The sequence below is a fragment of the Rutidosis leptorrhynchoides genome, chromosome 5, assembly GCF_046630445.1.
Source record: "Rutidosis leptorrhynchoides isolate AG116_Rl617_1_P2 chromosome 5, CSIRO_AGI_Rlap_v1, whole genome shotgun sequence".
Lineage (NCBI taxonomy): Eukaryota > Viridiplantae > Streptophyta > Magnoliopsida > Asterales > Asteraceae > Rutidosis > Rutidosis leptorrhynchoides.
This window is the reverse complement of record NC_092337.1, coordinates 300,194,408-300,219,092: the sequence shown is the minus strand read 5'-3', so window position 1 is coordinate 300,219,092 and position 24,685 is coordinate 300,194,408.

The window sequence follows — 24,685 nt, the reverse complement described above, 5'->3', positions numbered from 1 at the left end:
CATGAACATATTAGGCTAAATTTCTTAGTGTTTACTCAGATGTAATAGCTATTGATTGTTGGGTTGTTCTTATTTTTAAAGATTTAATGTTTGATTGATTTAGTTTAATTAAGTTTGGTCAAAGACCCATTGTTATGGATGCTTTCTACTTTAATTCAATTATGCATGTTATCAACTAATTATTGTGAGATAAATGGTGTTAGATAATGTGTACTTCAACACTCTAAGTGATCTAGACGTGTAGGTATTCGATTTCAAGTGATTGAGTTGAATGTTGATGCGGTAATTGAATGGTAGTTTGGCATTATAATCGTGAAATTACATTGAGTGATCTTTGTAGTTAGGATTTTAAGTGATTTGAATCCGGACTAAATCTTAATAGCTTTACCTTAATTATTGTGTTTAGCTAAAAGAACCATTATTGTGTGAATCATTTACTTTACCTTAATTAATTACATAATTTTTTCACCTAGTTTACATGAGTTCATTAGTGATAAACAAATATACTTTAACTCTTAGGAGATCTAGACATTTACATCTGAGTGTGAATGGTGATTAATTGGTAATTCGATAACACAATCGTGTAGTTGCCTCGATTGATCGAAGTTTAATCTAGATTGAAGTACACATTATCTAAACATTTATCTTGGTGACTTATAATGAAGGTTTTATGTAAGTTTAATCTAGATTGAATCACAATAGTTTAATCCTTTATGATTTGATTATTTGAATGAGATTAACGTGAGTTGGTCAATTTTAGATGATTGAGTTATCATTTATCAAACATTAAATCGGTTTTATTTGAAAGAACAATTCACATCATTAGTGAATCATCTGAGTGAACACTGCTTCCTCCATCCGATTATTCGTTTTACTTACTTTTTCGTTATTGATTCAATTACAAAACTTCCCCTTTTACAACTCTATTTTTAGGATAATTGATATTTTTAAATCTTGATTAACCGCTCTCTGTGGAACGAGTATGTACTTGCTAAATACTTTGCTACATTGATCGGGATAGTTGCCCGATTCATGTGATAAAACCTGTTTAGTTTTGTATATTAATTTTATGTGTGGTTTTACAACATCAACTTTTTGGCGTCAGAGCTGGGGAGTGGTGTTAAAGTGGGATTTTTAAACTTTTAGTTGTTCGATCCTTTCGTGGGAACTTGTTTTTGCAAAGGTTACTTTTCTGTTATTTTTGTTTAGATTTACGCGTTGGTATTTTGAAATGTCCCGTTCATATTGATTATAAACGTTCCATATTAATTGATTTCGTTGCGAGGTTTTGACCTCTATATGAGACGTTTTTCAAAGACTGCATTCATTTTTAAAACAACCATAACTTTTATTTCATCAATAAAGGTTTAAAAGCTTTACGTAGATTATCAAATAATGATAATCTAAAATATCCTGTTTACACGCGACCATTACATAATGGTTTACAATACAAATATGTTACAACGAAATAAGTTTCTTGAATGCAGTTTTTACACAATATCATACAAGCATGGACTCCAAATCTCATCCTTATTTAAGTATGCGACAGCGGAAGCTCTTAATAATCACCTGAGAATAAACATGCTTAAAACGTCAACAAAAATGTTGGTGAGTTATAGGTTTAACCTATATATTATCAAATCATAATAATAGACCACAAGATTTCATATTTCAATACACATCCCATACATAGAGATAAAAATCATTCATATGGTGAACACATGGTAACCGACATTAACAAGATGCATATTTAAGAATATCCCCATCATTCCGGGACACCCTTCGGATATGATATAAATTTCGAAGTACTAAAGCATCCGGTACTTTGGATGGGGTTTGTTGGCCCAATAGATCTATCTTTAGGATTCGCGTCAATTAGGGTGTCTGTTCCCTAATTCTTAGATTACCAGACTTAATAAAAAGGGGCATATTCGATTTCGATAATTCAACCATAGAATGTAGTTTCACGTACTTGTGTCTATTTTGTAAATCATTTATAAAACCTGCATGTATTCTCATCCCAAAAATATTAGATTTTAAAAGTGGGACTATAACTCACTTTCACAGATTTTTACTTCGTCGGGAAGTAAGACTTGGCCACTGGTCGATTCACGAACCTATAACAAATATGTACATATGTATCAAAGTATGTTCAAAATATATTTATAACACTTTTAATACATTTTGATGTTTTAAGTTTATTAAGTCAGCTGTCCTTGTTAGTAACCTACAACTAGTTGTCCACAGTTAGATGTATAGAAATAAATCGATATATATTATCTTGAATCAATTCACGACCCAGTGTATACATATCTCAGTATTGATCACAACTCAAACTATATATATTTTGGAATCAACCTCAACCCTGTATAGCTAACTCCAACATTCACATATAGAGTGTCTATGGTTGTTCCGAAATATATATAGATGTGTCGACATGATAGGTCGAAACATTGTATACGTGTCTATGGTATCTCAAGATTACATAATATACAATACAAGTTGATTAAGTTATGGTTGGAATAGATTTGTTACCAATTTTCACGTAGCTAAAATGAGTAGTTTTTACCAATTTTGTTTTGCTCGCCATTTCTTCGTTTCTAATCCGTTTTGAGTGAGAAAAGGTATAGGTTTATAGTCAGAAATACAAGTTACAAGTCGTTTTTGAAAGAGGTAGTCATTTCCGTCGAAAGAACGACATCTTGATGACTGTTTTGAAAAACATACTTTCACTTTGAGTTTAACCATGATTTTTGGATATGGTTTCATGTTCATAAGAAAAATCATTTTCCCAGAAGTATAGCTTTTAAATCGAAGTTTTTCATAGTTTTTAATTATCCAAACCAAAACAGCCCCCGGTTGTAACTACGACGGCGTAAATCCGGTTTTATGGTGTTTATCGTGTTTCCGGGTTTTAAATCATTAAGTTAACATATCATATATATATAGATTATGTGTATAGTTGATTTTAAAAGTGTAGTTAGAAGGATTAACTTTATTTGCGAACAAGTTTAGAATTAACTAAACTATGTTCTAATGATTACTAGTTTACCACTTCGAATATAATAGCTTTTTATGTATGAATCGAATGATGTTATGAATATCATTACTACCTTAAGTTCCTTTGATAAACCTACTGGAAAAGAGAAAAATGGATCTAGCTTCAACGGATCCTTGGATGGCTCGAAGTTCTTGAAGCAGAATCATGACACGAAAACAAGTTCAAGTAAGATCATCACTTGAAATAAGATTGTTATAGTTATAGAAATTGAACCAAAGTTTGAATATGATTATTACCTTGTATTAGAATGATAACCTACTGTAAGAAACAAAGATTTCTTGAGGTTGGATGATCACCTTACAAGATTGGAAGTGAGCTAGCAAACTTGAAAGTATTCTTGATTTTATGTAACTAGAACTTGTAGAATTTATGAAGAACACTTAGAACTTGAAGTTAGAACTTGAGAGAGATTAATTAGATGAAGAAAATTGAAGAATAAAAGTGTTTGTAGGTGTTTTTGATCGTTGATGTATGGATTAGATATAAAGGATATGTAATTTTGTTTTCATGTAAATAAGTCATGAATGATTACTCATATTTTTGTAATTTTATGAGATATTTCATGCTAGTTGCCAAATGATGGTTCCCACATGTGTTAGGTGACTCACATGGGCTGCTAAGAGCTGATCATTGGAGTGTATATACCAATAGTACATACATCTAAAAACTGTGTATTGTACGAGTACGAATACGGGTGCATACGAGTAGAATTGTTGATGAAACTGAACGAGGATGTAATTGTAAGCATTTTTGTTAAGTAGAAGTATTTTGATAAGTGTCTTAAAGTCTTTAAAAAGTGTATGAATACATATTAAAACACTACATGTATATACATTTTAACTGAGTCGTTAAGTCATCGTTAGTCGTTACATGTAAGTGTTGTTTTGAGACCTTTAGGTTAACGATCTTGTTAAATGTTGTTAACCCAAAGTTTATAATATCAAATGAGATTTTAAATTATTATATTATCATGATATTATGATATATTAATATATCTTAATATGATATATACATTTAAATGTCGTTACAACGATAATCGTTACATATATGTCTCGTTTCGAAATCCTTAAGTTAGTAGTCTTGTTTTTACTTATGTAGTTCATTGTTAATACACTTAATGATATATTTAATTATCATATTATCATGTTATATATAATATAACAATGTATTAATATGCTTCATATATATTTAGTAAGACGTGGTTATAACGATAATCGTTATATGTATCGTTTCGAGTTTCATACGTCAATAGTCTCCTTTTTAAGTATATAACTTATTGTTACTATTTATAATGAGATACTTGATGATCATTATATCATGTTAAACATATATATTTATTCATTTATGTATCATCATGTCATATATAACTTATAGCGTTCGTGAATCATTGGTCAAACTGGGTAATCAGTCGTTTACAAAATTTCCGTTTCAATTAACCAAGTCTTAACAAGTTTGATTGCTTAACATGTTGGAAACATTTAATCATGTAAATATAGTTTTCATTAAACATATAATCATAGAAAGGTTCGGAAAAGTTCGGGTCACTACAGTACCTACCTGTTAAATAAATTTCGTCCCGAAATTTTAAGCGATTGGAGGTGTTGGCTCATCTTCTGGAAATAAGTACGGGTACTTCTTCTTCATCTGATCTTCTCGTTCCCAGGTGAATTCGGGTCCTCTACGAGCATTCCATCAAACCTTAACAATCGGTATCTTGTTTTGTTTAAGTCTCTTAACCTCACGATCCATTATTTCAACGGGTTCTTCAATGAATTGAAGTTTTTCATTGATTTGGATTTCGTCCAATGGAATAGTGAGATCTTCTTTAGCAAAACATTTCTTCAAATTCGAGACGTGAAAAGTGTTATGTACAGCCGCGAGTTGTTGAGGTAACTCAAGTCGGTAAGCTACTGGTCCGACACGATCAATAATCTTGAATGGTCCAATATACCTTGGATTTAATTTCCCTCATTTACCAAATCGAACAACACCTTTCCAAGGCGCAACCTTAAGCATGACCATCTATCCAATTTCAAATTCTATATCTTTTCTTTTAATGTTGGCGTAGCTCTTTTGTCGACTTTGGGCGGTTTTTAACCGTTGTTGAATTTGGATGATCTTCTCAGTAGTTTCTTGTATTATCTCCGGACCCGTAATCTGTCTATCCCCACTTCACTCCAACAAATCGGAGACCTGCACTTTCTACCATAAAGTGCTTCAAACGGAACCATCCCAATGCTTGAATGGTAGCTATTGTTGTAGGAAAATTCTGCTAACGGTAGATGTCGATCCCAACTGTTTCCGAAATCAATAACACATGCTCGTAGCATGTCTTCAAGCATTTGTATCGTCCTTTCACTCTGCCCATCAGTTTGTGGATGATAGGCAGTACTCATGTCTAGACGAGTTCCTAATGCTTGCTGTAATGTCTGCCAGAATCTTGAAATAAATCTGCCATCCCTATCAGAGATAATAGAGATTGGTATTCCATGTCTAGAGACGACTTCCTTCAAATACAGTCGTGCTAACTTCTCCATCTTGTCATCTTCTCTTATTGGCAGGAAGTGTGCTGATTTGGTGAGACGATCAACTATTACCCAAATAGTATCAAAACCACTTGCAGTCCTTGGCAATTTAGTGATGAAATCCATGGTAATGTTTTCCCATTTCCATTCCGGGATTTTGGGTTGTTGAAGTAGACCTGATGGTTTCTGATGCTCCGCTTTGACCTTAGAACACGTCAAACATTCCCCTACATATTTTGCAACATCGGCTTTCATACCTGGCCACCAAAAATGTTTCTTGAGATCCTTGTACATCTTCCTCGTTCCAGGATGTATTGAGTATCTGGTATTATTAGCTTCTCTAAGTACCATTTCTCTCATATCTCCAAATTTTGGTACCCAAATCCTTTCAGCCCTATACCGGGTTCCGTCTTCCCGAATATTAAGATGCTTCTCCGATCCTTTGGGTATTTCATCCTTTAAATTTCCCCCTTTTAAAACTCCTTGTTGTGCCTCCTTTATTTGAGTAGTAAGGTTATTGTGAATCATTATATTCATAGATTTTACTCGAATGGGTTCTCTGTCCTTCCTGCTCAAGGCGTCGGCTACCACATTTTCCTTCCCTGGGTGGTAATGAATCTCAAAGTCGTAATCATTCAACAATTCAATCCACCTACGCTGCCTCATATTCAGTTGTTTCTGATTAAATATGTGTTGAAGACTTTTGTGGTCGGTATATATAATACTTTTGACCCCATATAAGTAGTGCCTCCAAGTCCTTAATGCAAAAACAACCGTGCCTAATTCCAAATCATGCGTCGTATAATTTTGTTCGTGAATCTTCAATTGTCTAGATGCATAAGCAATCACCTTTGTTCGTTGCATTAATACACAACCGAGACCTTGCTTTGATGCGTCACAATAAATCACAAAATCATCATTCCCTTTAGGCAATGACAATATAGGTGCCGTAGTTAGCTTTTTCTTCAATAACTAGAACGCTTTCTCTTGTTCATCCTTCCATTCAAATTTCTTCCCTTTATGCGTTAATGCAGTCAAGGGTTTTGCTATTCTGGAAAAGTCTTGGATGAACCTTCTGTAGTAACCAGCTAGTCCTAAAAACTGGCGTATGTGTTTCGGAGTTTTCGGGGTTTCCCACTTTTCAACAGTTTCTATCTTTGCCGGATCCACCTTAATATCTTCTTTGTTCACTATGTGACCGAGGAATTCAACTTCTTCCAACCAAAATGCACACTTTGAAAACTTAGCATACAATTCTTCCTTCCTCAATACTTCTAACACCTTTCTCAAATGTTCACCGTGTTCTTGGTCATTCTTTGAGTAAATAAGTATGTCATCAATGAAAACAATGACAAACATGTCAAGGTATGGTCCACACACTCAGTTCATAAGGTCCATGAACACAGCTGGTGCGTTAGTCAATCCAAATGGCATAATCATAAACTCGTAATGACCATAACGCGTTGTAACACCCCGTTTTTCCCCGTACATGATTTATAGGTGTATTGTGTATGTACGACAGGCGTATGAAGGGTTCGATACATGTTTGGGTGTTAAAGTCTTGTATGCGAGAAAATGTGTCAGGCCACGTTGAGTGTCGCGGCGCGACAAAGGGAGCCGCGGCGCGGCGTTTCAAATAAATCCAGATCAGAAAGCTTGTTAACAAAGTCACCAGTTCGAGGCAATCGTCGCGGCGCAACGAATTAGGCCGCGGCGCGGCGAATGGTGTGAACTGGCACCAGATTCTTGTAAATTTAAATGAAGTTCAAGGGCAATTTGGTCTTTTCGCGTTTGAGCCAGATTTGAGGATTTAACCTCATCCATTCATTTCATTTCTCATTTTAATTTCCCTTTTCTTTTCATTTTTCCTCTCAAACTCAAACACCCATTTGATTTCAAAAGGATTTTTGGAAAGGAAGGATCGGGAGTTGATCCTTGGCGTAGTTGACAAGTGTGTTCTCCTCGTTCTTAGCTACACGGTGATACTAGTGGTAAGCTCTAACTCGGAAATTCATTTTCGTGTTCATCATTCAAGTTTAGGGCTTTGGATTGTATGATTCATAGGTGAAACCCAATTAGTTGTTAATTGAAGGTTAACACCAAGATTCGGGTTTTTTGTTGTTAATGTCGGGTTTTGGGTTTGGTGTGCAAGTTCATGCTTGTAAGACTTGTAAATGGTGTATAATCACTAGTATTAGTGATTATTGAGGTTTTGGGGACATTTAGGGTTCTTGGAGTTGACTAATTTTGACTAGAGCCAAATTTAGGGTTTGGTGATGATTTTGACCCGATTATTGATTTATTAAGGTTTATAAACTTAAAATGGATTAAGTTGAAGTATTAAACCGAGTTAAATGTGTTTTGGTGTCAAGACTTGTAAACGGTGAGATTTTGACTTAATGGGTCAAAATTAGGGTTTTGGTGTCAAAATGGGTGAGACATGTGTTTAACACTTGTGTTTGGGTTTACTTGGCATATTAGGACCATTTTCACCCGTGTTAGTAATTATTGGTTAGTTTGGGCGCGGTTTGTACTTGGAATTACATTTGGGTCAAATTTGCACTAAGTGTCAAATTGGGTTGGTTTGTAAATCCAATCTAAGTGTGTTGTTGAATTTGTGATAATGGAATAGGTACTTTCCATTGACGAGTTGCGGATTACTTGGTTGCATTCATCAAGGCTTAAGGTGAGTGTTAATATCCTATATGCATATGTATGTGTAGGATGGGTGCGGGTCGGGTGAAGTGGTTCTCGGTTATAGAGCTCACTTCACATATAGGTGGATTGATGGACTTGTGTGTAGGTCCAATTGGCACGGTTGTGCGTTTTGGTTGACCATCTTTGACGAGGTGCACACCTTGCGTGTACTCTATCACATGGGCGTGTGATGTGGATTATATAACCCCAATGGCGAAGGGTTAATATTGTGAGTGGAATAATTATGCGTGTACGTATATAATGTATTTATTTGTGTAGTATGAATGTGGTATTGTCGCGGTGTTCAAGACACCACATTCTAAGTAACGAGTAGTAGTGTCGCGGTGTTTAAGACACTACTCATTGTTTGATTGGCATGTGGTATTGTCGCGGTGGTTAAGACACCACATTGTCATGGGAGTGGAATTGTCGCGGTGTTCAAGACACCACTCATTATTTTGATTGACGTGTGGATTCGTCGCGGTGTTTAAGACGCCACATTGTCATGGGGGTGAATTAGTCGCGGTGTTTAAGACATCACCCGGGGGATTAGTGATTACGCGGTGTTTAAGTAACGCTAATGGATGTTACGAACTCCGACGGTCTCTTACGAGTATCGTTCCCTTGAACGATTGGTTAACCATGGTTATTGTGTTGTAAGCGTAAGCAAATTATGTTATTTGAGAGATATATACATATATATACATATATATTGTATACATATAATGTTGTATTGTCGTGTAGTAGCTAACCCTCCGGGTGTAGCTTATTGGCATTGTTCACATCGTTGTTGGCAAACTTATATTTTGTTGATGTATCTTTAGCTCATTGCTTAGTGATCTTACGGTATGCTTAGACTAGCTTGCCTTTATGTTTGGATGCTCCGGTATGCGGTATTTGCTATTTTGTGGCGTGTCCATTTTATGCATATATATGTATGTAGTATATTCTCACTCACTAAGCGTTAGCTTACCCTCTCGTTGTTGATATTTTTATAGGTTCGCATGCTTGGCGGCTCGGGTAAGCTTGGGAATTAGAGATCTCGGCTAGGTTGCTTTAGAAGATCTTGCTTTTGGACTCGATTAGGATTTGGGTAGCGTAGTCCCAAATCACCATGCTCGGTTTTGTGTAAACGTAACTAGCCGGGTCATAATGATTATAACCGGTTTACGATTTAATTAATGAACCATTGTATTAAGGAGTTTAAATCATTAATGTATGTTTTAAGTTCGATGAACTTACCTTAATAACAAATACGTTTTGGAATATGTGTAACGGGACCTAAAGTATTATTTAACGCGTATTAAAAGGAAAAATTTTTATGGGCCGGTTTTAATACGGGTTGGGTTGTTTCAAGTGGTATCAGAGCATGGTCTAAGGGATTTAGGTGACTTGAGATAGGTGTCTAGACTTAGACTTTTGTGTGTGCTTAATTTGTTGCGGGACTTGTAGGAGTACGGGTCGGAATGGGTTCTAGCTAGTGCCTTGTTTATAGGTTGACTAACGTTTATATTAGTAATGCGAATATTATTAATATGCTATTGTGATGTGATAATAATTCTCGCGTGTGTTTATATCGCGTAGAATTTTGTTTGTGTTTGCATATATCATCGAGCGAGACGGTTGTTGTACTAACGAGCCGATACAGCGTGTATGCGTAATAAGGACTTGCAAACCTTATTACGGGTGCAAATCGTGTCTAGCAAGTGATGTACGACAAATGTTTAGCAAGATGGGGTGGTGTTGTGCGTGTGATTTACACGTTCGTGGTCTAACCGCTTTGCATTCCTTAGAATGGCGACGGGAAATGGGATCGAGACGAACGACGCTGAGTTTAACGCTAGAGTTGCGGCCGCCGTTGCGGAGCAAATGAGTGCATTTCGAGAAAAAATGGATAGGAAGTATTCCGAATTTCGAAATGGTGGAGAAATGGAGCATTGTCTTAAGAGCTTCATGAGGACTAAACCTCCGATGTATGACGGGAAACCGGATCCTTTAGTAAGCACAACTTGGATCTCGGATGTTGAAGGGTGTTCTCGTACTATTGAATGCCCTCCCGAGAAAAAGACAAGACTCGCTACTAGTTTATTGCGGGGTAGGGCGAAGGATTGGTTGGATGGTAAGATTGATCTTGTCGGTGGTGAGCCGTTTATGGCATTATCGTGGGACGATTTTAAGAAGGAATTCTTCGAGGAGTTCCGGACTTCGGCCGACTTGTCGGAATTGCGTGATGAGTTGCGAACTTGCAACAGGGATCTATGGATTTGAATACTCTCAAGACGACCTTTATGGCGAAGACTCGTTTTTGCCCGGAGTATTTAGGGAATGATCGGTTGTTGATGGAGGATTTCTATCGAACCTTGAATGATGACTTGAAGAATAAGATTAGCCGGGGTCACGCGAAATCGTTTGCGGAATTATTCGCCGTGGCTAGAGGTTTCGAGTCGTATTCACGATCAAAGAAGGGTGAACCTTCGAGCGAGATAAGGGTTGTTTCGCATGGTGCTCCGAGTAAGAGGACTAAGGGTCCGAGTGTGAGCACGGGTGGTACACGGATGGGTATATTGGATTCTAGTGCGTCTAGATGTTACAATTGTGGCATAAGGGGTCACAAGTCGTGGGAATGTTCGGTACCAAAAGGCGATGGCATGGTGTGCTTCAATTGCCAAGAAGAAGGACATCGTAAGTCGGAATGTCCCAAGTTAGCGGGGACGGGGCCGGCAAGGAGACGTTAAGGTACGTTTCATTTTAATAAATATGTCTTTTGATTATTTATTAAGTGCCGTTTGAAGTTGAGTTTATTAAATGCATTGTGTTGTGCATGTTATTGATATGGGTGACGTTCCTAATGGAAGTACCCTATGACGACGTTTTGATTGACGGGCGAAGGGCGTAAGACTTGGTGTAACCAAGCATTCCTTCATATTTGTAAAATGTTTCTACCAAGCCATGGAAATGGGTTGGTGTTCGGTTGTTAAGCGCGTGTTCGCTTTTGTGTTGAGGTCGATGAACCGTGAGGTTCGACGGGTGGGCTGAAACCCTTGAGATCGAGTGTTTTGAATCTCGATGTATGTTGGTAATGGAGTCTTTATGACGCGACATTAGGTGCCTCTTTTATACCTACTAGCGTGGTGTTCGACTCCGATTATGTTGCGGTTACATTGTACTTAGGGTACCGAAGTGAAATCCTTAGGTACATGAGTGACTAGGTGTAATTTGACAAACTAAAGCAATTGGATGATTGCGAAGGTATGGTTTGTGTAATCGTGGTACACTTTTTGCTCGAAGTGTTTAAGGATTGATTGAAATCCTTTGTGTGCTCAAGGCTGGAGCAAGATATGGTGACGGGTCGTGTGAGCCCAATCTTTGTAAAGTCTACCTTAGGTAGCATTGTACGGTTGTACGAGTTGTGGATATGGGACGTAGTTCCAAATGGGGGAGTTACACTCCCGCACGAGGAAGTTTTAGTGTGAGATTTCGGATGATGCTTTTGGTAGATCCGGAAAATGTTGTCGAGACCTGATTTTGGTCGATTTGTGGTAGATTACAATTTCGGATAAATTGTACTTATGGTTTGGATTTGAATTATCACCGAGGTGGTAATGTGGTAAATCTCGATTGAGAGATAATGGACGTGTTTGGCGAGCAAGGTGAAATCCTTCGGTTAAGGGAGGTGTGTGTCGGATTCTCTTCTAGAGAATAATTGTTTTGTGCCTATGTTTGATATAGGTGGTTCTTGCTCGTGTATGTGAATGGTTAGTGGTATCCGTTAGGATTCACTATGGCGTAGTAGAGCGCGATGTTACGCTACTCGTCGTTCGAGGCCAAAAGGGCGTTGATTGATGAAGCATGACTTTCGGGTCCGCTGACTTCATCATGGTATTGGTGATTGATGAAGCATGACCTTTAGGGTCCGCTGACTTCATCATGGGAGTATGCGATTGGTGGAGCATGACCTTCGGGGTCCGCTGATTTCATCATGAGCGAGGTGTTATATCGGTGAAGCATGACTTTCGGAGTCCGCTGACTTCATCCGGTGTTGAGATTGGTGAAGCATGACCTTCGGGTCCGCTGACTTCATCATGGGATTATTGATTGGTGAAGCATGATATTCGGGTTCGCTGACTTCATCATGGTAGTGAATCGCGTGTAGTTCGGATTCACTAAGGCGCGTGTGTTTTCGGCCAGCCTTCGTGTTGTGATCTGTCGGTTGTTTTATACACCGATGGTGGGGTCGTAAGGACCGTGATGTTGATCTGTTGGTTGTTTTATACACCAATGGTGGGGTCGTAAGGACCGTGTTGTGTGATCGATCGGGTGTTTTTATACGTCGATGGTGGGGTCGCGAGGACCATGTGGTATGATTAGTGATGCGATAGCCGTGTTTCGCTCACGTGTTGTTACGGGTGTGACGATAGTCGATTTTGTACACCTTTGGATTTGGCGTTTTCATAGTCGTTTTGGGCGCTATCGGTTTTAGCCTTTTGATTATGATGTTACGGTAGTTGCGTATTGATCATATTGCGCACTACAAGGGATGTTTAGTGATTGGTGTTATCCGTCAGGATTCGTTGGTTCGGTCTTCATCGTTTCGGATTGTTGACCTTAGGTTGAGACTTGGTTGCTTTTAGCGTTGTACTCGGTAAGGGTACGCTAAGGGGTTGATATCCCTGTACGAGATTGGTTGAGTTTTCCCGATGTTAGGGAATGAGCATGGTTTTAGTGCTCGGATTGTGGATTTGATAAATCGTGGGTGACGATTTAGTTGTTAAAGGCAATTCAGTGGGAAGAATTGCTTAGGAAAGTCGGTTTGGACTTATGTTTGAGGACCGTGAAGTGTGGTCCGTTTGGTTAAATGACAAGGATCACGAGGACGTGATCGAGTCTAAGTGGGGGAGAGTTGTAACACCCCGTTTTTCCCCGTACATGATTTATAGGTGTATTGTGTATGTACGACAGGCGTATGAAGGGTTCGATACATGTTTGGGTGTTAAAGTCTTGTATGCGAGAAAATGTGTCAGGCCACGTTGGGTGTCGCGACGTGACAAAGGGTGCCGCGGCGCGGCGTTTCAAATAAATCCAGATCAGAAAGCTTGTTAACAAAGTCACCAGTTCGAGGCAATCGTCGCGGCGCGACGAATTAGGCCGCGGCGCGGCGAATGGTGTGAACTGGCACCAGATTCTTGTAAATTTAAATGAAGTTCAAGGGCAATTTGGTCTTTTCGCGTTTGAGCCAGATTTGAGGATTTAACCTCATCCATTCATTTCATTTCTCATTTTAATTTCCCTTTTCTTTTCATTTTTCCTCTCAAACTCAAACACCCATTTGATTTCAAAAGGATTTTTGGAAAGGAAGGATCGGGAGTTGATCCTTGGCGTAGTTGACAAGTGTATTCTCCTCGTTCTTAGCTACACGGTGATACTAGTGGTAAGCTCTAACTCCGAAATTCATTTTCGTGTTCATCATTCAAGTTTAGGGCTTTGGATTGTATGATTCATAGCTGAAACCCATTTAGTTGTTAATTGAAGGTTAACACCAAGATTCGGGTTTTTTGTTGTTAATGTCGGTTTTTGGGTTTGGTGTGCAAGTTCATGCTTGTAAGACTTGTAAATGGTGTATAATCACTAGTATTAGTGATTATTGAGGTTTTGGGGACATTTAGGGTTCTTGGAGTTGACTAATTTTGACTAGAGCCAAAATTAGGGTTTGGTGATGATTTTGACCCGATTGTTGATTTATTAAGGTTTATAAACTTAAAATGGATTAAGTTGAAGTATTAAACCGAGTTAAATGTGTTTTGGTGTCAAGACTTGTAAACGGTGAGATTTTGACTTAATGGGTCAAAATTAGGGTTTTGGTGTCAAAATGGGTGAGACATGTGTTTAACACTTGTGTTTGGGTTTACTTGGCATATTAGGACCATTTTCACCCGTGTTAGTAATTATTGGTTAGTTTGGGCACGGTTTGTACTTGGAATTACATTTGGGTCGAATTTGCACTAAGTGTCAAATTGGGTTGGTTTGTAAATCCAATCTAAGTGTGTTGTTGAATTTGTGATAATGGAATAGGTAATTTCCATTGACGAGTTGCGGATTACTTGGTTGCATTCATCAAGGCTTAAGGTGAGTGTTAATATCCTATATGCATATGTATGTGTAGGATGGGTGCGGGTCGGGTGAAGTGGTTCTCGGTTATAGAGCTCACTTCACATATAGGTGGATTGATGGACTTGTGTGTAGGTCCAATTGGCACGGTTGTGCGTTTTGGTTGACCAACTTTGACGAGGTGCACACCTTGCGTGTACTCTATCACATGGGCGTGTGATGTGGATTATATAACCCCAATGGTGAAGGGTTAATATTGTGAGTGGAATAATTATGCGTGTACGTATATAATGTATTTATTTGTGTAGTATGAATGTGGTATTGTCGCGGTGTTCAAGACACCACATTCTAAGTAACGAGTAGTAGTGTCGCGGTGTTTAAGACACTACTCATTGTTTGATTGGCATGTGGTATTGTCGCGGTGGTTAAGACACCACATTGTCATGGGAGTGGAATTGTTGCGGTGTTCAAGACACCACTCATTATTTTGATTGACGTGTGGATTCGTCGCGGTGTTTAAGACGCCACATTGTCATGGGGGTGAATTAGTCGCGGTGTTTAAGACATCACCCGGGGGATTAGTGATTACGCGGTGTTTAAGTAACGCTAATGGATGTTACGAACTCCGACGGTCTCTTACGAGTATCGTTCCCTTGTACGATTGGTTAACCATGGTTATTGTGTTGTAAGCTTAAGCAAATTATGTTATTCGAGAGATATATACATATATATACATATATATTGTATACATATAATGTTGTATTGTCGTGTTGTAGCTAACCCTCCGGGTGTAGCTTATTGGCATTGTTCACATCGTTGTTGGCAAACTTATATTTTGTTGATGTATCTTTAGCTCATTGCTTAGTGATCTTACGGTATGCTTAGACTAGCTTGCCTTTATGTTTGGATGCTCCGGTATGCGGTATTTGCTATTTTGTGGCGTGTCCATTTTATGCATATATATGTATGTAGTATATTCTCACTCACTAAGCGTTAGCTTACCCTCTCGTTGTTGATATTTTTATAGGTTCGCATGCTTGGCGGCTCGGGTAAGCTTGGGAATTAGAGATCTCGGCTAGGTTGCTTTAGAAGATCTTGCTTTTGGACTCGATTAGGATTTGGGTAGCGTAGTCCCAAATCACCATGCTCGGTTTTGTGTAAACGTAACTAGTCGGGTCATAATGATTATAACCGGTTTACGATTTAATTAATGAACCATTGTATTAAGGAGTTTAAATCATTAATGTATGTTTTAAGTTCGATGAACTTACCTTGATAACAAATACGTTTTGGAATATGTGTAACGGGACCTAAAGTATTATTTAACGCGTATTAAAAGGAAAAAATTTTATGGGCCGGTTTTAATATGGGTTGGGTTGTTTCACGTGTCCTAAAAGCAGTCTTTGGAATATCATCTTCTTTCACCCGCATTTGATGATACCCGGAACGTAAGTCAATCTTTGAATAAACAGACGAGCCTTGTAGTTGATCAAATAAGTCGTCGATTCTCGGTAGTGGGTAGCGGTTCTTGATGGTAAGTTTGTTCAACTCTCGGTAGTCGATACACAACCTGAATGTACCATCTTTCTTCTTGACAAACAAAACAGGAGCTCCCCACGGTGATGTGCTTGGTCGAATGAAACCACGTTCTAAAAGTTCTTGTAATTGACTTTACAGTTCTTTCATCTCGCTGGGTGCGAGTCTGTAAGGAGCACGAGCTATTGGTGCAGCTCCTGGTACAAGATCTATTTGAAATTCAACGGATCGATGTGGGGGTAATCCCGATAATTCTTTCGGAAATACATCGGGAAATTCTTTTGCGACGGGAACATCATTGATGCTCTTTTCTTCAGTTTGTACTTTCTCGACGTGTGCTAGAACAGCATAGAAACCTTTTCTTATTAGTTTTTGTGCCTTCAAATTACTAATAAGATGTAGCTTCGTGTTGCCCTTTTCTCCGTACACCATTAAGGGTTTTCCTTTTTCTCGTATAATGCGAATTGCATTTTTGTAACAAACGATCTCTGCTTTCACTTCTTTCAACCAGTCCATACCGATTATCACATCAAAACTCCCTAACTCTACTGGTATCAAGTCAATCTTAAATGTTTCGCTAACCAGTTTAATTTCTCGATTCCGACATATATTATCTGCTGAAATTAATTTACCATTTGCTAATTCGAGTAAAAATTTACTATCCAAAGGCGTTAATGGACAAATTAATTTAGCACAAAAATCTCTACTCATATAGCTTCTATCCGCACCCGAATCAAATAAAACGTAAGCAGATTTATTGTCAATAAGAAACGTACCCGTAACAAGCTCCGGGTCTTCCTGTGCCTCTTCCGCATTAATATTGAAAACTCTTCTGCGGCCTTGTCCATTCGTGTTCTCCTGGTTCGGGCAATTTCTAATAATGTGGCCCGGTTTTCCACATTTATAACAAACTACATTGGCATAACTTGCTCCGACACTACTTGCTCTGCCATTACTCGTTCCGACACCATTTGTTCCTTTCGTTCTGTTAACCCCTGGTCCGTAGACCACACACTTCACCACGCTATGACCATTTCTTTTACACTTGTTGCAAAATTTGGTGCAGAACCTCGAGTGATACTTTTCACACCTTTGGCATAGCTGCTTCTGATTGTTGTTGTTGTTGCGGTTGTTATTGTTGTTGGGATGATTGTTGTTGTTGTTGTTGTTGTTGTTGTTGTTGTTGTTGTTGTTATTGTTGTTGTTGTTGTTGTTGTTGTTGTTGTTGTTGTATTGGTGATTCTTATCACCGTTTTCCTCTCACTTTCTTTTGACTTGCTTCACATTGGCCTCTTCAGCAGTCTGTTCTTTAATTCTTTCTTCAATCTGGTTCACTAGTTTGTGAGCCATTCTACATGCATGTTGTATGGAGGCGGGCTCGTGTGAACTTATATCTTCTTGGATTCTTTCCGGTAATCCTTTCATAAATGCGTCGATCTTCTCTACCTCATCTTCGAACGCTCCTGGACACAATAGGCACAATTCTGTGAATCGTCTTTCATACGTGGTAATATCAAATCCTTGGGTTCGTAACCCTCTAAGTTCTGTCTTGAGCTTATTGACCTCGGTTCTGGGACGGTACTTCTCGTTCATCAAGTGCTTGAATGCTGACCACGGTAGTGCGTAAGCATCATCTTGTCCCACTTGTTCTAGATAGGTATTCCACCATGTTAACGCAGTACCTGTGAAGGTATGCGTAGCGTACTTCACTTTGTCCTCTTCAGTACACTAACTTATGACAAACACCGATTCGACCTTCTCGGTCCACCGTTTCAATCCGATCGGTCGTTCGGTTCCATCAAATTCCAAAGGTTTGCAGGCAGTGAATTCTTTGTAGGTGCATCCTACATGATTTCCTGTACTGCTAGATCCAAGGTTATTGTTGGTATGTAGCGCAGCCTGTACTGCGGCTATGTTTGAAGCTAGAAAAGTACGGAATTCCTCTTCATTCATATTCACGGTGTGTCGAGTAGTCGGTGCCATTTCCTTCAAAATAGTCAAATGGAACAAGTTAATCATACAGAATATTAAGAGTAGTTAATAGTATTTCGTAGCATAATATGAACTCATTTATAAAAGCTTTTTCTTCATATTAGCATTTTATAAGTTTAAATTCGGGTAGTACCTACCTTTTAAGTTCATACTTAGTAGCTAATATACAATTCAACTACTACAATTCTATATGAAAAACTGATTATAATAATATTTCGCGTTCAAACTTTTATACAATATTTTACAAACTTACAATACCGCTTATTTTACAATATTTTACAAACTTTTATACAATAACTTTGATACAAAATAGTTATGAAGATAATTCTAGATAGTACACAAGTCGTTCAGCAAAGGCAATAAAGACACGTAATTCATACGGCCAGAAACAAGTCATGCATTCTGGTTTTACTAGGACTACTTCCCATCCTTGGTCTTGTGGAACATAACCGTTATGGCCGTTGATAAGACAGCGTGTTGTAACGTCGTCAAAGGGACGAGGGTTACGTAATGTCCAACAGTCCCGTAACAATCTAAAAACCTCATTTCTTACCCTAATTACCGACTCCGTCACTTGTGGGAACGTTTTGTTTAATAGTTGTAGCCCGATGTTCTTGTTCTCACTTTGGTGAGAAGCGAACATTACTAACTCGTAAGCATAACATGCTTCTTTATGTTGCATGTTAGCCGCTTTTTCTAAATCACGAAGTCCTATATTCGGATATATTGAGTCAAAATAATTTCTTAACCCGTTGCGTAAAATAGCATTTGGGTTCCCCGCAATATATGCGTCAAAGTAAACACATCGTAACTTATGGATTTCCCAATGTGATATCCCCCATCTTTTGAACGAAAGCCTTTTATAAACCAAGGCAGTCTTGGAACGTTCTTCGGATGTCTTACAAACTGATCGGCTCTAGACACGATTTCATCCATCATGTCTCCGGGTAGGTCTCTTAAAATATTGGGTTGTCTATCCATTTTGTGTTTTTATACTGTAGAATAGACAAGAGTTAGATTCATAAAAAAAAATACTTATTAATACAAGCAATTTTTACATATATCATAAAGCATAAGCACACTATATTACATATATTACACCACACGAATACAACTATCTTATTCCGACTCGCTCGTTTCTTCTTCTTCGGTTTTGGTTTGTTTTGCCAAGTTTTTAGGGATATATGATGTTCCCCTAATACGAGCCGTCGTTTTCCACATTGGTTTAGAAAAACCTGGTGGTTTAGAGGTTCCCGGGTTATTGTCACAACTTAAGAAATATGGGTGTTGACGATACATATAAAGTTCATCGGGTTTGGAATCAAATTTCTCTATTTTTATGCCCTTTCTCTTTTTGTTCTCTTTTGCCTTATTAAATTGTGTTGGGGTAATTTCTATAACATCATCGGAATCCTTGTCGGGATCTGATTCATCGGAGAATTGGTAATCCTCCCAATACTTTGCTTCCTTGGCGGAAACACCATTGACCATAATTAACTTTGGTCGGTTGGTTGAGGATTTTCTTCTACTTAACCATTTTATTATTTCCCCCACTGGTTCTATTTCTTCTTTCGGTTCCGATTCTTCTTCCGGTTCCGACTCTTCTTCCGGTTCCTCTTCGGGAACTTGTGAATCAGTCCACGAATCATTCTAATTTATATTTGACTCTTCATTATTATTAGATGAGTCAATGGGACTTGTTCTAGAGGTAGACATCTATCACATAATATCAAACACGTTAAGAGATTAATATATCACATATTATTCACATGTTAAAAATATATAGTTTCCAACAAAATTTGTTAAGCAATCATTTTTCAAGTAAACACGGTCGAAGTCCAGACTCACTAACGCATCCTAACAAACTCGATAAGACACACTAATGAAAAATTCTGGTTCTCTAAGACCAACGCTCGGATACCAACTGAAATGTCCCGTTCATATTGATTATAAACGTTCCATATTAATTGATTTCGTTGCGAGGTTTTGACCTCTATATGAGACGTTTTTCAAAGACTGCATTCATTTTTAAAACAACCATAACTTTTATTTCATCAATAAAGGTTTAAAAGCTTTACGTAGATTATCAAATAATGATAATCTAAAATATCATGTTTACACGCGACCATTACATAATGGTTTACAATACAAATATGTTACAACGAAATAAGTTTCTTGAATGCCGTTTTTACACAATATCATACAAGCATGGACTCCAAATCTCGTCCTTATTTAAGTATGCGATAGCGGAAGCTCTTAATAATCACCTGAGAATAAACATGCTTAAAACGTCAACAAAAATGTTGGTGAGTTATAGGTTTAACCTATATATTATCAAATCATAATAATAGACCACAAGATTTCATATTTCAATACACATCCCATACATAGAGATAAAAATCATTCATATGGTGAACACCTGGTAACCGACATTAACAAGATGCATATTTAAGAATATCCCCATCATTCCGAGACACCCTTCGGATATGATATAAATTTCGAAGTACTAAAGCATCCGGTACTTTGGATGGGGTTTGTTAGGCCCAATAGATCTATCTTTAGGATTCGCGTCAATTAGGGTGTCTGTTCCCTAATTCTTAGATTACCAGACTTAATAAAAAGGGGCATATTCGATTTTGATAATTCAACCATAGAATGTAGTTTCACGTACTTGTGTCTATTTTGTAAATCATTTATAAAAACTGCATGTATTCTCATCCCAAAAATATTAGATTATAAAAGTGGGACTATAACTCACTTTCACAGATTTTTACTTCATCGGGAAGTAAGACTTGGCCACTGGTTGATTCACGAACCTATAACAAACATGCACATATATATCAAAGTATGTTCAAAATATATTTACAACACTTTTAATACATTTTGATGTTTTAAGTTTATTAAGTCAGCTGTCCTTGTTAGTAACCTACAACTAGTTATCCACAGTTAGATGTACAGAAATAAATCGATATATATTATCTTGAATCAATCCACGACCCAGTGTATACATATCTCAGTATTGATCACAACTCAAACTATATATATTTTGGAATCAACCTCAACCCTGTATAGCTAACTCCAACATTCACATATAGAGTGTCTATGGTTGTTCCGAAATATATATAGATGTGTCGACATGATAGGTCAAAACATTGTATACGTGTCTATGGTATCTCAAGATTACATAATATACAATACAAGTTGATTAAGTTATGGTTGGAATAGATTTGTTACCAATTTTCACGTAGCTAAAATGAGTAGTTTTTACCAATTTTGTTTTGCTCGCCATTTCTTCGTTTATAATCCGTTTTGAGTGATTTAACAGCCACGGTTTCGTATTGAACTTGACTTTATGAAACTAAAAAGAAAAGGTATAGGTTTATAGTCAGAAATACAAGTTACAAGTCATTTTTGAAAGAGGTAGTCATTTCCGTCGAAAGAACGACATCTTGATGACTGTTTTGAAAAACATACTTTCACTTTGAGTTTAACCATAATTTTTGGATATGGTTTCATGTTCATAAGAAAAATCATTTTCCCAGAAGTATAGCTTTTAAATCAAAGTTTTTCATAGTTTTTAATTATCCAAACCAAAACAGCCCCCGGTTGTAACTACGACGGCGTAAATCCGGTTTTATGGTGTTTATCGTGTTTCCGGGTTTTAAATCATTAAGTTAACATATCATATAGATATAGATCATGTGTATAGTTGATTTTAAAAGTGTAGTTTGAAGGATTAACCTTATTTGCGAACAAGTTTAGAATTAACTAAACTATGTTCTAGTGATTACTAGTTTACCACTTCGAATATAATAGCTTTTTATGTATGAATCGAATGATGTTATGAACATCATTAATACCTTACATTCCTTGGATAAACCTACTGGAAAAGAGAAAAATGGATCTAGCTTCAACGGATCCTTGCATGGCTCGAAGTTCTTGAAGCAGAATCATGACACGAAAACAAGTTCAAGTAAGATCATCACTTGAAATAAGATTGTTATAGTTATAGAAATTGAACCAAAGTTTGAATATGATTATTACCTTGTATTAGAATGACAACCTACTGTAAGAAACAAAGATTTCTTGAGGTTGGATGATTACCTTACAAGATTGGAAGTGAGCTAGCAAACTTGAAAGTATTCCTGATTTTATGTAACTAGAACTTGTAGAATTTATGAAGAACACTTAGAACTTGAAGTTAGAACTTGAGAGAGATTAATTAGATGAAGAAAATTGAAGAATTAAAGTGTTTGTAGGTGTTTTTGGTCGTTGGTGTATGGATTAGATATAAAGGATATGTAATTTTGTTTTCAAGTAAATAAGTCATGAATGATTACACATTTTTTTGTAATTTTATGAGATATTTCATGCTAGTTGCTAAATGATGGTTCTCACATGTGTTAGGTGACTCACATGGGCTGCTAAGAGCTGATCATTGGATTGTATATACCAATAGTACATACATCTAAAAGCTGTGTATTGTACGAGTACGAATACGGGTGCATACGAGTAGAATTGTTGATGAAACTGAACGAGGATGTAATTGTAAGCATTTTTGTTAAGTAGAAGTATTTTGATAAGTGTCTTGAAGTCTTTAAAAAGTGTATGAATACATATTAAAACACTACATGTATATACATTTTAACTGAGTCGTTAAGTCATCGTTAGTCGTTACATGTAAGTGTTGTTTTGAGACCTTTAGGTTAACGATCTTGTTAAATGTTGTTAACCCAAAGTTTATAATATCAAATGAGATTTTAAATTATTATATTATCATGATATTATGATATATTAATATATCTTAATATGATATATACATTTAAATGTCGTTACAACGATAATCGTTACATATATGTCTCGTTTCGAAATCCTTAAGTTAGTAGTCTTGTTTTTACTTATGTAGTTCATTGTTAATACACTTAATGATATATTTAATTATCATATTATCATGTTATATATAATATAACAATGTATTAATATGCTTCATATATATTTAGTAAGACGTGGTTATAACGATAATCGTTATATGTATCGTTTCGAGTTTCATACGTCAATAGTCTCCTTTTTAAGTATATAACTTATTGTTACTATTTTTAATGAGATACTTGATGATCATTATATCATGTTAAACATATATATTTATTCATTTATGTATCATCATGTCATATACAACTTATAGCGTTCGTGAATCATTGGTCAAACTGGGTAATCAGTCGTTTACAAAATTTCCGTTTCAATTAACCAAGTCTTAACAAGTTTGATTGCTTAACATGTTGGAAACATTTAATCATGTAAATATAGTTTTCATTAAACATATAATCATAGAAAGGTTCGGAAAAGTTCGGGTCACTACATGTTTGTTGTGGTGTGATCGTAAGTTAGGTACATTTAAACTCTGGAACCGTCTAGAGTTTATCACACACGCAACAAGGTTAAGGAGGAGCTGTTAATTTTAGAAGGTTTTGCTGCATTACCTTTTTATATTCCGGATTTCGAGTTTGTTAAAGAGGAGCCACCGATAGGAGATTCAAATGATCAACCAATGTGGATTGCCTGGCAAGCTGCACCGCCTGTGTGATGACCCGGGAATTTTTGACTAAATTTAAACTTAATCTTTATATGATTTCAATACGATAAGCAAAGTCTGTAATATTAAATTCTCAAAAACTTTGAATTGTGTTCTTATATCCATTTATACCTTTGACTATTCTCGACGATTCACGAATCATTGTTGTAAATAAAAATAAATTATATATAAAAAAATAATAAATGTAAATATATAAATAATAATTTAAAGTAGTATAATATAATAAAATCAATTATGTAAATAAGATACAAAAATAATTAAGTGCAAGTGAATCAATATATATATATATATATATATATATATATATATATATATATATATATATATATATATATATATATATATATATATATATATATATATATATATATATATATATATATATATATATATATATATATATATATATATATATATATATATGATTTCATTATATGTATATATATAATTTATAAATAATAATTAATCAATAAAAGTTATTATATAATATTATATGATTATTAAATATTACATAATTAATAATAGATTTTTAACAAGTTGAAATATAGTTGTTATAGTAATATTATTATTACTTTCATTAATATCAGTATTACTTATATTATTAGAGATAATATATAGACATGAAATTTAATGCATTTAAGTAGTTTTCTTTAATAATAATTTTATTACTCCCATTACTATTATTAGAATAGATATTTAAAATAAATATCAGTGTTATTATTATTATGTAAATACATAAATATCAATTTTGATACAATTGTTTTGTTATATTGTTATTATTATTGTTAAAATTATTGTTATCATTACATTATTCATATCATAATTAGTAGTGAAATTATAATTTTAATTATTTTTATGATTATTAAAAGTATTATTATTAATTTGATTACTAAAAGCATCATTTTTTTTAAATTATTATCAATACCATTATTATGACTATTTATATATATGAAGATACAGATATAGCGAGATATACAGATACGGTGTATACAATTACAGATATAAGATAACACATTGCAATATATATCACTATCAATCTTATTTTATTTATTTTTTTTCTTTTCTTCTGTACAACCTGTGACTCCTTCCATGCTTTATCCCTACAAAATTGATTCAATCATTCCTTAATATTCGCTACAATCATTCAAACACCATTTATGTTCCTACTATTTCTGTTTT